The sequence below is a fragment of the Carica papaya genome, chromosome 4 (assembly GCF_054855325.1).
Source record: "Carica papaya isolate Zhongbai chromosome 4, ASM5485532v1, whole genome shotgun sequence".
NCBI classification, from domain to species: Eukaryota; Viridiplantae; Streptophyta; class Magnoliopsida; order Brassicales; family Caricaceae; genus Carica; species Carica papaya.
In genome coordinates, this window is record NC_142312.1 from 5,577,973 (window position 1) to 5,595,132 (window position 17,160).

A 17,160-nucleotide genomic window follows, 5' to 3' on the forward strand; every position below is an offset into this window, starting at 1 on the left:
TACTTTTATCTCTCTTGAATTGAATTCGAATCTTCGGTTGTGTTCATGTACATCATTATTAAAAAATTGTGTTAGAAAATTATATTATTATTGGTATACATATGTTACCTAATTTATAAAAATAATTTTTACTAATTAAAAAAAAGAATATAATACATTTAAAAACTCTGTTAATTTTTTTTTTTAATTTAGATCTTACATTATTTTTTAGTTTAAATACAACGTGAATCTAAATAAATATTTATTATTAACAGCGTGTTTAATATCATTAGATAAATATCTGTATAACAGATGATAATATAAAAATTAAATTTTAAAAATATTGTTAGCATGAGAGCCATGTGACCACCACATTAGCATCTTCTCATATATTTTTTTTCTTTTATCTCATTTTTATATCTTTAAATAATTATAAATTAAATACAAATTTACAAAAATACTCCAAGAAGACATAAAGTTAAAAAGAAATCCTCGATACTAATATCGTTTTAGTGTCTTCTAGTCATCATTTAAACACTATCATTTAATTTAATAGAACTTAAAAATACAATGCTGTAAAAAAATAAATTAATAATGACAGAACCAGTTACATATTGTCACTCTAACAATATTTTTAAAATTTGATGAATACACGAATATATTTTCTGCCACAGATCATTCGTTTAATAATATTATATACGTTATTAGTAATAATGATTCATTTGAACATAATTTAAAAATAAATATTTTATTTAAATAAAAAGGGTAAGCAATAAAAAAAGAGAGAGTAACTTGAGGGTAGTAATTAAAAAAAGGTCTTTTTATTTAGATTTGAACAAATATTTATAATAGCAATTGATTCTTTGGAATTACAACTTGAAATAATTTTTTTTTTTTTTCTTTTTCTTCACTAGTAGTAAATCAGCCATAGTTGATACTCTAAATATATTGTACTAAACAAAAATGTATTTAAAAGAATGAAATTAGAAGCACACTCTTTTACTTTCAATATTTTTTTTTTCAAAAAAAAAAAAGAATTGGTTGGTATCATCATGTTGGGTTTGAATATATGTGTATATATATATATATATATATATATATATATATATATATATAAACACACACACATATATATATATATATGGAAATAGTCAAAAAATATCATCGAGAGCCTCTTTATTCTCTTCCTCCCTTGATAATGACAAATTATTATTATTCGTGTTATTATTATTATTATTATTATTATAATCATTATTATGGTGTGCTTATGATCATACGTGCATGTGTAATTTCATCTTCATATGTAGTAGTACATGTTCATAATTTAATTAAGCAGGATCATAATCATGATTATCCTCTTCTAATTACTCAATTCTTCTTTTACCTTCCTAAACCCAATTGATTTTAGCCAAATTAATCAACACACCCGTGACCTTCATCATCATGTTTATATTTGAATTAGTTTAAAAAATTTAGAATTTCCTTTTAAATTCAAACTTAATTTCATTATGAGAGGATGCAAGTCTTAATTATTTAGAGATAATCTCATTATGAGAGAATATAAATTTTAATTATTTAAAGATCATAAAAACAAATTGACCATTAAAATTAATTATATTTATATATATACACATTGTAGGGTTTCATGTAAAATTAAACAACATATTATTAATTATATCAGAATTTGATAAATTTCGAAAATATTCTTTCGATTCTTCTCCATACAATTTTATACAAATAAATCTTTATCATTTTAAAGATCATTACTAGTATGCTCTAGTAAAAAACTAAATATAAATTTACACAAAATTAATGAATTTATATCTTCAAGCTGCTGATAAACATACATATATACATATATCTATATACACATATATAGGTGGATCTTTTGGAGAAGCTGGTATTAATTTCTTTTGTTATTTACTTTTGGCTTTTTAAGTAAAGTACTAAATTAATTATATATGCACCATTTGATTGCTTTGACTTCCAACAAAGATGAATGATGCAAGGTTTAGTGAAGTCAATTATTAGAAGATTATCTTTTCATGGTTACAACAAGGATTAATTATACCAAGACCCACCAATCAATTAATCTCACCAACAAAAGAAATTTCATTTTTCCATTTAATTAATGACCCATGATGATTGAGTGTGTTATGTGTATGTATCCATACCATTCTTCTAATTACCATTTTCTTTTTCTTACTTTTTCAAATAGTAACGTACCCTTCAAACTAAAATCTTAATGACTTCCTCTCGGCGGAAGAAAAGGATGGTGGTGCTACACCATGCCAAACTCTCTTTTCGAAGTTCAGGGATACTTTGGAAATGTGTCAATTGATGGATTTACCACTATATGGATATGAATTCACTTAGTCGAGGGGTCTGGAGGATGGGATAATCAAGGAATGATTTGATAGATGTGTGGTAAATGATATGTGGTTGGCTCAGTTTCCCTATGCTCGGTTGGAAAATCATGTGGCATCGGTGTCGAATCATTCACCTATACTTTTACATTGTGACAGGTAAAGACAACACATAAAAAGAAATCGATTCCGTCTGGAAGTGGATGCTATGGTAAGGAGGGGTTGGGAGAATAGTCACTCGGAAGACCTCTAAAATAAAATTGTAACTTGTGGAGTGTATCTTAGCGAATGGGGTGTTACCTAGCTTCATGATTTTAGGGATATGAAGAATTGGTTGTATACTTAACTTTCTCGGGCCAGGAAACAGAGAACCCATGCCAACACTTCTTCCCTAGCCTTGTTAAATACTGAGTATATCCGGCTATTTGAACAGGAGGAGGTATTCTGGAAGCAATGGGCGAAGAACTTCTGGCTATACAATGGAGACCGCAATTGTAAAGGCCCCGGAAATATTAAAATGAAATGAGTATTTAAATATATCAAATGCGGAAGCGAGACCAAAATTTCAGTTAACATCCCTTACACGAAAACCAAAAACGTACTTAAATTATAAAAGGTTAAACTAACTAAAAGAGAAACTCGAAAACAAAGCTATGAGCATGACTACAGAGTCTCTAGGCATCCCCTTCGTCGTCCTCCTACGGAACGGGCTCGGGAACCATGTCTTCCTGATCTGAAATGGTTAAATAAGGAGTGAGCTACACTAGCCCAGTAAGAACATCACGATATCTCACCGTCACAGAGGTAAAGGTGGGTAGAAAACACAAAAAGACCAATGGAGCATAATTTACAACAAACTCGCTTATTAACATAAAAACCTTTTCCATCCACTTACCTCGGTGGAATTTATGAAAACAATATAAGAAAAACAATAACATTATCATAATCATGGAATAATATAAGCTGTAAAACATAACACTTATCACGCCTCTTGTAATTCAATCATTGTACAACATATCTTTTTCTCATTTACCAGCCTACTAGTATCCGTGGGGGTCCATAGGGGTCCCGCTACCCGTTAACCTTTAACATTCATAATCAGTTTCCAGGGCTGTCCCCATACCCCGTCCGGTATGGGCGCCAAAACCATAAACCTCAATACCCCGTCCGGTATGAGGGTGAAACGGGCCGTCCCCATACCCCGTCCGGTATGGGCGCCAAAACCATAAGATCTCCATACCCCATCCGGCATGTGAGACCACAATCCCGGTAGGGTTCCCTACGGACCCGGTCCGTCCACCATCTCTCAGGATATCTAGTCAGGCTGACCCCCATAATACAATTATCAGTCTACACAATCTTTCATTTTCCTTTTCCTCAGTCAGCATCATCAATTCACATTTAAACAAGCAAATCGTAATTCATGCCAAACAGACAACATACAGTATCAGTTTTTCAGTCATTCAACCCATGATTAATAAAAACGTAGTATATGCACACAAATCTGTAAAATGAACACATCAAACCTCATTTTGCATTTAAAGCTGTAAACATGCCAAATAACAGTAAATCACCAATCACACTAGACTCGGGCTCCATTAGCCACCTTAAGCAATTTCACACATTCGTTAATTCAAGGAATACCGTTTTATCATTTTGAACTTTAATACCGTGATAGGAAATAGGGTGAGGGGTCCTTACTCGTTTCGGGGTCCGAACACGGCTTCACAGTGCGCTTGCAGGCTGTCCCTAATTTTCCCTGAATTTTCATCGGGGAACTGAAAAGCACTACTGGTACCTGCACGTATTCAAAAAAAAACCCAAATTAGGCCCAGGGCCTCTTTCGGCCCAAATCGCAACTCCGGCACGGCGGCTCCGCCGTGCTCCGGCGACGGCGCCGCCGCTGGCGGCGGCGAGTCGCCTCGGGTTGGCTGTTTTCGGCCGAATTCGGCCACACTCGCATCAGTCCCTGTGAGAAAACAACCCTAGGGCCCTCGGGGGGCCAAAAAAATCACGGAGAAACGGAGCTTACCGGCGGCGGCGCTCTTGGGTGCGGCGGCTCTCCGGCGAGGTTCGTGTTTTGGTGATTCGGCTCCGGTCAACCTGTAGAGAAAAGAATGGTGATCACGGTGATATAAAAATTGCATCAAACGGAGGCCGGGAAGGGCCTCATCGGAGGCAAAAATCGAGAAGGGGCGCGGCGGCGCCGCTGGGCTTCGGCCGCGTATTCCGGCCGTTTGGCCAGAATTTTGGCTCCGATTTGGCCACAGGAGGAATCAACGTGGAAAAACGAGTCGGGGGTACGAAATTTACCTCGATCGGCGGTCGGAAGTTCCTCCGGTACGACGGCGGGTGGCGGCGGCCGGCTTCTGGTTCGTCTTCTCCGGCGAGCGGTAGGCGGCTAGGGTTTGTGGTCTGGTGTGGGGGTTCTATTTATAACCTCTTGCCCTTTGATCTCAGCCGTCCATTTTGATTTAATCTGGGCCGTCCGTTTTTGATTAAATCTGGGCCGTCCGTGCGATTAAATCTGGACCGTCCGATCGTCCGCATGATCTGGGCCGTCCGATCGCGCCCACGCGGATTGCCAACGTGGCCCTTTCTGGAACGACGTGGTATTGCCACGTGGCAGGTCCTGGTTGGCCGGGACTGCTGACCGGGCCTGCTGACGTGGCTGCTGACGTGGCTTTTTTTTTTTTCCTCCTCCTTTCCGGGTGCTACAGCAATTCCAAAAATTTTCATCGCCAAGCGTCCAATCGTAAGAGATGGAACCAAATAACTTTTTTGAGAGACAATTCAGGAGAATGGATTTGGGATGAAAAAGAACTACATGTACACTTCCTAAGATATTTTACTGATCTGTTTGTAGTATCTCCAGTTAATTGTGAAGTGGTGACTGATATGGTACAAAGCCGAGTATCAGTGGAGGTGAATGAAACTGTAACGGCCCAGAAACTCTAAAGGTAATAAATTATAAATTTAGTGCGGAAGTGAAATAATAAATTTGAGTTTACCTTTTTTACACAATAATTGAAAGTACCAAATAGGGATTATATGAATAATCCTTATAAAAGAACAACTAATAACCAAAGAAATAGATTAAAAGTAAACAAACTTGTAGATCGGGCTCTGGATCTTGGGTCTCTTGATCTGAAATGGTTAATGAAAGAATAGCTACACTAACCCAGTAAGTATATCGCGCTATTCACCGACACAAAAATAAAAATTGGTAGAAATTATAAAAACAACTAATGGAGCTCTTAATTTAAGTAAATTCGTTTGTCATAAATAAAATTATTTACCACATACTTACCGTAGCGAGATTACCAAAAATAACATGTAGAGTTAATAACATAACACATATTATAATTTCATATACAATCAGTCAGAATAACAACCTTCCCTTTTATCAGCCTACTAGTATTAATGGGGGTCCATAGGAATGTCCTCCACTACGCGTGAACTATTTTTTTTACATTTTCAATTAACGAGTCATCCCCATACCCCGTCCGGTTTGAAGGTGAAATGGGTCGTCCTCATACCCCATCCGGTATGAGCGCCAAATTACCAAATCTCGATACCCCGTCCAGTATAAAGGTGAAACGGGTTGTCCCCATACCCCGTCCGGTATGAGCACCAAATTACCAAATCTTGATACCCCATCCATTATGAGGCAACGTCCACGGTAGGGTTTCCTATGTACCCGGTCCATCCACCATATCTCAGGATATCCAATAAGGCTGCCATTTCATCCATCCACTTAATCAAACAATTTTTCGTTTACCTTTAATTTTTAGTTTTCTAATTCAACTGTAATCACATAAAACAAGCAAAACATGCATCAAAAAAATACAATCGCATCATCATACCAATTTCAGTGTATTATCATGCATCTAAAAATTGTAAAATCAAGCAATTGGTTAAATATAGCAAACAATAGTAAATAACTGATTCCGCCTCCATTAGTAAGCTGTAATTAATTATCAGTGTTTTTTAAGTTTTATAAAATATCAAATTATTTAAAATTAAATTTCAATTCCATAATAAGGAATAAGGTGAAGGATTCTTACTCAAATTGATGTTTGAAATACTAAACTTTTGACTCTACTTATTGGCGGTCCTCGGGTTCCTTAAATTTTTATTTGGAGATTAAAACGCACATCAAGTACCTAAAAATATCCCAAAAAATCCAAAATCAGTGTTAGAAACCCTTTTTGGCCAATTTTGGAATTCCAGCACAGTAGCTCCGCCGTGCTCCGGCGATGGCACCGCCGCCTGCGGCAGTGATTTGCCTCGGGTCGACTGTTTTAGATCATTTTCGGTCAAATTCGGCTGGTTTTGTACCAATTCCTGCGAGAAAATACATTAAGGGACTTTGGTTCGCCAAAAAAAAGTTAAAAAATCGAACCTTACCGGCGGGGGGTTCTCCGGTGCAGCGACTCCGCCGGCTTACCTTCGCAGTTGGGTGTTTTACTTCAGTCAACCTATAGAAAAAGGAATGGTGATTACAACTGTAGAAAAATCAGGCAATCGGTTAAATATAGCAAACGATAGTAAATAACCAGTTTCGGTTCCATTAGTAACATGTAATTAATTATGAATGTTTTCTAAATTTCATAAAATGCCATATTATTTAAAATTAACTTTAATTCCATAACCGAGAATAAGGTGAGAGATTCTTACTGGGCTTGTGTATCTCACTCTTTTATTAACTATTTCAGATCAAGAGAACTATGATCTAGAGCCCGATCCACAAGAGGGTTGCGAGTAGAACATTCAGGTTGTTTACTTTTAATTTATTTCTTTGGTTATTAGTTGTTCTTTTAGAAGGGTTATTCTCGTAAGCCCTATTTAGTACTTTCAGTTATTATGTAAGGAATGTAACCCTAATTTATTATTTTGCTTCCGCACTAAATTTATAATTTAGCACATTTGGAGTTTATGGGGTATTTACAGAAACCTTTTGCTTCCACTTACCGTGGAAAAAATAAAAACGATTGCTTTTCAAATGCATTCAGATAAGGCACATAGTCTGGATGGCATGAATCCGACTTTCTTTTAAAGGTTCTAGTCAGTGGTTGGTTAGGATATTACCAAAAGTTATATGTATTGATTCACACAGGGTACCCTTCCTAAGCATTTTGATGATACTACCATTGTCTTATTTCGAAAAATGAAAGCCCGGAGAATGTTATAGATCTACATACTATCTCTCTTTGTAATTAACTTATAAAATTTTCTCTAAGGTGTTGGCCGACCGATACAAAATCTTTTACCAACAATCATATCAGAACAACAATATGCATTTATCGTAGGTAGAAATATGTACATAACATTTTTCTTGCTTTTGCGATAATTCACCATATAAAGTTAAGGAGCAGAAGAAAAAGGTTGGAGGTTACTGTGAAGATTGACATTAGTAAGGCTTATGATCAGATTAGATAGGAGTATTTTGAGGCGATGTTATTCAAACTCAGTTTTACTACCCATTAGGTTAGGTTGCTAATGCAATGTGTTTCTTCAGTCACTTATAAGCTCAGAGTGAATGACTAGGATATTGGGTCTATTATTCCGAGAAGGGGATTGAGACTAGGAGATCATTTGTCTTCATATTTGTTTATCCTATGTGCAGAAGGATTGTCTGCAATGTTGACACACGCAGAGAATAGGAGCTAGATTCATGGCATTGAAGTTTATCCCTGAAGCCCAAGTATATCTCACTTACTGTTTGCGAATGATTCATTCATTTTCTTCAAGGCTACGGTGGGGGAGAGTGTATATGTAAAGAGGCTCTTACAGCGATATAAAGATGCCTTTGGTCAAGTAATCAATCTTCAAAAGTCTGGTATCTTTTTTAGCTTTAACACTCTGGTTGATACTCAGTTTAGCATTAAGGAAGGCTTGGAGGTCCATCATTCCCTAAATCATGGGAAATACCTGGGTCTCCCGTCTCTTGTGGGGAGGAGCAAAAGGAATGCATTTGCATTTATAAAAAAGTATTTTTAATAAAAAGATGAAAGAGTGGGATCACAAATTCGTTTCGAGGGCTGGTAAAAAAGTGTTACTGAAATCGGTGATGCAAGCTTTGCTAACATTTTGCACGGGTGTCTTTAGACTGCCAGTCGATCTGTGATGATCTTGAATGTACCATGGATAATTTTTGGTGGGGTTTAAAACCAAATGAGAAAAGAAAACCACACTAGAAGAATTGGGAATATATGTGTCGACACAAGGTGGACAGAGGATTGGGTTTTCGTAGACTAAAGGAGTTTAATATTGCGCTACTATGGAAACAATTATGGAGACTATATATTGAGCCTTATTCTCTAGTGGCACGCTCTCTAAAAGCTATGTATTTCCCTTATAGTGATATTTTTAATGCACAGATGGGTTCCAACCCGAGCTTTACCTAGAGGAGTCTATTATCTGCATAGAAAATAGTGCGAGCTGAAATGAGATGGGTTATTGGTAATGACGATAAAGTAAAAGTGTAGAGGGATTTGTGGATCCCAAGGGAGTCAGACTATTTTATCTACAGCCCATGTTTACTAGGGTTTGAAGATTTATCGATCAGTGATCTTATGACTGATGATCGCTTAGGCTGAAATGAGGATCTGGTGAAAGTTCTTTTCATCGAGGAAGAGGTTGACTTCATTTTGAGCGTCCCACTAAGTCTGTGTTATAGGGAGGATAGATATATTTAGGCACATTTCTCAATAGGACTTTATTCTGTTAAGTCTACTTATCAGAGCCAGATAAAAACACAGTTTTCGGCACCAACGACTACTGTTTGTCTATGGAAGAGTATATGACGTGTGGTGGTATCCCTAAAAGTCAAGAATTTCATGTGGAGGCTAATGAACAATATTCTTCCTATCAGGACGCGGTTAAGTGAGAAAGGTGTGTCCACCAATAGAGAATGTCCCAGATGCAGGAGGGAAGAAACAAAGCAACATTTGTTTCTTGAGTGTGTCAAAGCCAGAGGTTGTTGGAAATTGCTGGGGCAACAAGCTTTGTTAGGACCAGTATCTGATATGAGGAACTGGGGAGTTTAAATAATTAAGTCGCTTCCGACCAACGAGTTGACGGAAGTGTTTTGTTGCATATGGCAACTGTGGTAGAAGAGTAATGATTGTCTTTGGAATGGAAATCATTTCACTGATCAGACTACTGTCTATCTAATGCACAAATATCTTGAAGAATGGAGGCAAGCCCAAGATCTTTGATATAAAGATGCTCTTCCGCAAAGTAGGGGTGAGACAGAAAGCCATGGTTGGCAACCTTCGGTCGCAGGCAAATGGAAGTGCAATGTTGATACTATGGTGTCGAAGGGGGATGCGGTTGCCGAATTTGAGGCTATTATCTAGAGTTCGATCGAAGAAGCTCTTACCACTTTCTTGGGTCCTCTTCATGGGTGCCGGAGTCCGTTACAGGCTATATTCCTAACTTAATAATTAATAGTAATTGGATATTTAAAAAAAAGATACTTATATATTTTGTGTGTGTGTGTGTCTATATATATTGACCTCCTTCATTCATGAGGTCCACCTTTATAACTCTTGTATCAATTATACCCACGAGAGAGTTTTTCGTGACTACTCTAATTTATCTCTAAAAGATTTGTTCAAATGTAATTAATTTTATTAAATCGTTGATCGTGTGCTTAATTTATGAATTATTTTGATACTTAAATTAATTAAAAAGAAAAGAAAATTAGAATAAGTGACAATGAAAATAAAAATATGCAAAATGGTCAGTGACCTAAAAGAAATCGTTTATTTCTAATTAAATATAATATATATTTAATGGTTCCTAAATGTAGAAGATGATGCATTAATTAACTGCATGATCCATGTCTAATCTAGTTATGTCACGTCATTAGTAACTTGCTATAGTCTTAAGTTGATAATTAGCATTAGAATAAGCAATCTAAGCAAAAGTGAGAGTGCTTCATCTCCAATTCTTTTTTAAAAGGAGCGAATAGTGATATATTTATAAATATACATACATATACATATTACATAAGACATGTACCTACATATATATATATATATATATAGATATATATGCCTCATACCTGTACAACTTAACACATGCATACACATAAATGGGAATATGTATATATGTATGCGCATACACATATAAAATGAAATTGAGCAGTAATGATTGGATTTTGGACGAAGAGAGTTTTAAGGGATGTGTAATGAGAGGACTTACATATCCCCCCTTATAATTTGTTGTTTTACTAGCGCTACTTGTGAACACGAGGCATTCAACATTTATATATATATATATATATATATATGTCATCAATATATAATGCAAATAGTCAACAAAGAAATGAATCTCTGCTTAATTCTTGATATCTTCTCCTCCGTCTTCGATGGTGTCCTGCAAAATGGTACACCGTTTTTGACGTATATGCATTATTGTTTATCATGATTCCCCCCTGCACATTAATCCTCTTATAATGTGCCTATATATCTATCTCCATACACACACACATATATATAATTCATCCATTCTCATTTCCATTGCCCGTCAAATCTATTCTACAGTACTTTCTGTATGTTTGTGCTTATACCAATTTATGGACTGTTGTGTTCTGCAATCGATTGCTTTCTATATTATATACATATATATATATATGTTTACATTCATAATTTGGTAGTATGTTGTTTCATCATCATCATCATCATCTATATTATATATGGCACATTAGCATCATGGTCACAGCATGATGACAATTTTGATACTTGAAATTCGGTGTTTCATATGTTTTTCAACTTCCTCCATCATGGAATTGGTGAAGAGTTAAAAATTATTATTAACATATTTGCAAGCTATTCTATAATGATGCTACATATATAATAATTCATGAGTTGAAACATTTCACATCGTTGGCTATAACCAATAACATAAATATAATATATATACCCACATAATTATATGATTTTTTTTTTATTCTATTCTATAATAATTTGTTAAACAGTACTGAACTAATTAACTAGTCACAAATCTTCAATTTCATTTCATTATTTGAATTCGTCTTATAAATTGCGATTATTATTATTATTATTTTTTTCTGATAACATTTTATATTAAAAATCAATATAACCCTTAATAATTTAAATCATATCCCGTTTTAATTGCCTATTTTTTTTTTTTAATTATATAATATGTATTTTTGAAATAAGTTGAATAAATGGGTGGGAGGAATATGAAAATTATATGTACATATAGATATAAGATTAATGAGGTGTGATGGGTGCTTACGCAGCCTCCACATAACAGCAAAGTCTCCTGATAAGAGGTCCTGGGCAATAGCCTTTGCCATTATCATTTACAACTATGATTTCATTGCAAAATTGTGGCTCACAATTATCTGCCTCCTCAAGTAAAACGACGCCGTTCTTGTGCTCATATTCCTCTTTCTTCCCCCCCCCCAATTGTATGTAGTGCCATGAAATTGTCGGGTGTGTGTCAAATTGGGCTCTGTACTCTTAGTTGTAATAATATGGATACTTGTATTATATTCATTTTAATTTATGAATACATACATTTTCTATTTTAAAAAACAACTAGTAACTTTATAAAAACCAGAATAAATTACTCTTACACAAACCTTTTGTTGGATTTACTCATGAAAATATGAAGTTTTGAAGGTTTCTTGAAACAAATAATTTTTTTTTGGTTCTTATGGAAATTTTTTTAGCTTATTTAGAAATGTTTTAGTAATAAGTTATTTTAAGTTAGTGAATGCAATTAAATTCTTATTTAATTTAGGTAAAAAAAAATCTTATTTAACAAATAAGTAATTATAACTTTAGGTAAAATGCTAATTATAGAACACAAATAGTTATTTTTATTAAAACTAATAAATATGTATTTATTATAAATATTTTATTACTTACACTATTTTATGCAAATATTATTAATTATAAGAGAATATCAAGAGAATAACTATATAAATTAATTTTAAATCAATTAAATTAATGAAATGATCTTATTAGTATATTAAAGAATAACGTCTAATAAATGTGACCTTTCATAATTTTATCAAGTCTTATTTGCAAACCATTTATTAATGAAGATTTTTTTTTTTTTTTTTAATGTCTTACTATTAATAGTGCCAAATATGTCACCAATGTTATGGACAAGATGATGACTCAAGTTAGACCGACACTATTTTTTTTTTCTCTTTAACTCAAACATCTAATTCATAATCAGAATCAAGACATTCCACACTTTTTATTTGATATCTAAAATTTCTAATTACAAAAAATAGTTTAACGATATTAGTTTCAAGATAAGTGAAATTTCAACATAAAAGTACAAAATAATCTTAGTAAATCTAATGTGAGTTCACTAAAAACCTGAACCTTTAAAGAATAATCGCATTAAGTGCCAATTATTGGCAACAAGTTACTAAAAGTTAGGAGTCAAAATACCAAGTGTGTGTGACGAAATACGATTCCTGATTCTGGCCCCGAAGCATTGTCGTACTCTAACATACTATTAGAATAAGAGGAATAAGGTGGAGCCTTTTACCTCTAATGTTGTCGATCATCAGGGCATTAAGGACCACAACTAACCGATATGATGTTTGTACTATAGGAAACACTCGGAGTGGTTTGATCTTAGGAGTTCTGTAATAGCCTGAAGACTTAAAGAAAATGAATTTGTATTTTTAAATGTAAAAACAAATAGTAATGTTAGGGTTACATTTCTTACACAGTAAATTTGAATGCCCAATAGAATTATGAGAATGTACATTCTACAATGGTTCGTAAAAAGAAACGAATAAATGATTAAAAATAAATAAATAAATATCATAGGGGGTTAATCTCCACTAGCACTTGATGAGGGTCCGGGGAGGTAATATACTCACAATCCTCTTACTGATTAAGATTTGGATTTTATTCTTCTTGATCTGAAATGGTTAATAGAAGAGTGAGTTATACTAGCCTAGTAAGAATATCATGTTAATCACTTATATGAAATATTGAAGATTGGTAAAAATCATAAAACAACTAATGAAACTCTTTATTTAAGTAAATTCATTTAACATAAAAAAATTATTTATTCTATATTTACCGTTGCGAATTTTTCAAAATCAACCTATAAAAATAAAAATTCAGATAATATTATGTATGTACAAGTAAACAAGATTAGCAATTCTCTTTTTAACCTGGTTACTAAAACCCCTGAGGGTCCATAGGGATATTCCCCTACTCATGAATTCAATATATAAATTTGTCCGTTAAACCGACCATCCCCATACTCCGTTCAGTAATGAGCACTAAATACACCATCACCTCGATACTCCGTTCGGCATAAGGGTGAACTATGTGTCCCAAAACCTTTTAATATGAGATTTCTTAGCCCTGCTCGGCTGAGGTAATGTCCACAGTAAGATTTTTTATGTACCGGGTCCGTCCATCATTTTTCAGGGTACCGAATAAGTCTTTTATACGTATATCTATATCATCAATCAATTGTCAATTTCATACTAACATTTCGTATTCATAAATCAATAATAGATTATGCAAACATGCAATATGTACATTAAGAACATAATTAAGATATTTTATTTCAGAACAGACCAACACGGGAATGTGCAGTGAGGTAAACCAAACAACTAAGAAAATAATCAAAACCATCAATTAAATATGTGCAATATAATAGTAAGCAATTCAAGCAGTACAGAAAAATAAACAGTGAATCAGGGCAAATATGAATTGACCAGTTCTAGCTCCACTAGTTGTGACCTATAATTATTTTTAGGATTTTTTTAATTTTTCACAAAACACAAGATATTCGATTATTAAGTCTCAATTTATCGTAACAGGGAATATGGTGAGGGATTCTTATTCGGATCGGTATTTCAAAACGTCGTGCTATCTATTATGCCTCCTGACGGTTCACAGATTTCTTGAATTTTTTTTACAGAAATTAAAATACTTGTCACGTATCCAAAAATACCCTAAAAAGCCAAAATCAATGTTGAAATTTTTTTTGGCAAATTTTAGGGTTCCGGCATGACGGTGCCGCCCTACTCCAATGTCAGCTCAGCCGCCTATGGTGGTAGTTCGCATTGGCCTGGCTGGTTTTGGCTGGTTTAGGTGAGTTTTGGCCGGTTTCATATGTATCCCTGTAAAAAATACGTTAGAAAATATCGGTTGATCGAAAAAAATTAAAAAACTAAAACCTATGGGTTGGGGGGGGGGGAGGGTCTCTGGGTGCGATGGCTCCATTAGTCCTCCTTCACAGTTGGAGTTTTTCTTTGACCGACTTGCATCAAAAAAGACGATAAACATGATGGTTAAAGAATCGCGTGAAACGGAAAACGAAAAACGGAAAGGGGGTCATCAGAGAGGGTTTTAGGTATCGGCCACAGTGGCTCTGTCAGGTTTTACCCACGGTTTCTATCTCACCCATTGTCCCTTTTACCCTGATATAGCCACAAAGAGGCTTAGAATTGAATTTCTAGCGAAAAGAAATTTTTTTTATCTTTTTTAGCGGTCGGCGGTGGCTCTAGTGCAGCGGTGACGGTGGTCGGCCTTTTTCTCTGATGTCTGGTTTTTCTTCTCCGTTGAAGGCTAGGGTGACTAGGGTTAGGATTTCCTAAAATGCGATGTTTAAATACTCTCTTCGTGCCAATATAGGCCGTCCGTTCGGGAATACATGGCCCTCTCTCGTCTGTTAGATCTATCTTATTCGGAAAATGAATCTAGATTGCACAATTAGATTGAATTTGATCGTTCGATTGCTTCTAAAAAAATGCATATGGGTCGTTCACGCGCACAGGATGAGATCTAGACTGTCAAATCGCCAAACACATAAATCGTTTGTGTGGCCTCCCGCGTGGTACCGATGTCAGCGGGGTTGCCACGCGACGTGCTCTAGTTCGCCAAGACTGCTAACCGGACAGTCCCACGTGGCCAAATTTTTCTTTTTTGCGATTTAACCCCCTATTTTCAAATATTCTTTCAAAAACACCCACCAAATTCAAAATTTCACTATTTTTTTCAAAATTATTTTTAATTTTGTCCATAATTTATTTTTTCTCAAAAATTTAATAAAACTTAAATTAAAATAAAATAAATTATTTATTTATAAAATTTTTATAAAAGAAAAATTTATCCCGGACCAATTTTCGGATCCGGGTTTCAAACTCTCTCATCTTAAGAAAAAATTTAGCTCATCAAATTTATCACCCTCTTACTTAGTCAAACAGTTGAGGGTATTGAGCTCTAAAGTATGATTATAGTTCCTAAGTGGCCTCTTCCTGAGCATGATTCTGCTATAGAACATTGACGAATGGAGTTTCTCTATTGTAAAGTACTCCGCTCTTCCAGTCTATAATGACTACCGGTACCTTCTCATAGGATAGATCCTTTTAGAGTGAAAGGAGCTCGTGAGACAGGATGTGTGAGGGGTCTGGGTTGTACTTGCGTAGCATGAACACATAAAACACATTATGGACTCTAGATAGCTCTAAAGGTAGTGCTAGTCTGTAGGCGGACGTATCAATCCTGTCTAATATTTCAAACAGTTCAATGAACCAGAGATTTGATTTCTCTATCTTACCAAACCTGCTGAATTCCTTTAAAGGAGTGACCTTAAGAAACACTCGATCACCTTTCTCAAATTCCAAATCCCTCATCCGGGTGTTCGCATAACTTTTCTGTTTGCTTTGAACTGTCTACATGTTCTTCCTTATCTTAACTGTCTTAAAAGATTCAGGTCAAATAATTTTCTATCACCCATATCTTTTCAACAGATCAGTGACCTACAAGGTCGGCCATACAATGCCTTATACGGGTTCATGTCGATACTTACTTGATAACTGTTATTGTAGGCAAACTTTATCAAGGGTAGGTGATCATTCCAATGGCCCCCGAAGTCTAAAACACAAGCTAGGAGCATATCCTTTAGTTTGTGAATCGTCCTATCTGATTTTTCATCTGTTTGAGGGTGGAATGCGGTGCTGAGGAATAGTTTCGTTCCCTTGACTTGCTGAAAATTATACCAAAATCAAGAAGTGAAACTGGAATCTCTGTCGGGTACTACTATCACCAAGACTCCATGTAGCCTGATTATCTCCAAGATAAACATTTTTGCTAGCTTATCCAAGGAGTAGGTCATCTTAATAACCAAGAAGTGAGAGGACTTGGTAAGTTGGTTGATAATTACCTAGATAGCATCATGTTCTGAGCGTGCCTTAAGCAACCTTATCATAAAGTCTGTGGTGATATGTTCCTATTTCCACTCCGAGATCAGTAATGGTTGAAGTAGCCCGCTTGAGCGTTGATATTTTACCTTAACCCGTTGACATACCAGACACTTGGAGATAAAGACGGCTATCTCTCTTTTCATCCCGCTCCACCAAAATCAGAGTTGCATACTTTGATATATCTTAGTACTTGTGAGATGTATGATGAACTTTGAATTATGAGCCTCTGTCATGATATCATATTTCAGTTCACTATCATCTGGAATGAATACCCTATCCTGAAATTTGAGTAACCCGTCAGCAAAGATATGGAATTCTTGATTTACTCTCTGTTCTGCATCTTTCTTAAGAGCTGCTAGGGTAGAATATGTCAATTAGACTTCTTTTATGTTCTGGATCAATTCGGGTTGGACAGTTAGATGGACTACACCCTTTTCAAGTCTTGAAGCCGTATATGTTGTGCAGCTCCTATTATCCCATATTTAGAAACCATTAAGTAAACCAACATATCTGCAATTTTCCTGCTAAGCGCGTCGGCTACCACATTGCCCTTACCTGAACGATATAAAATCTTGCAAT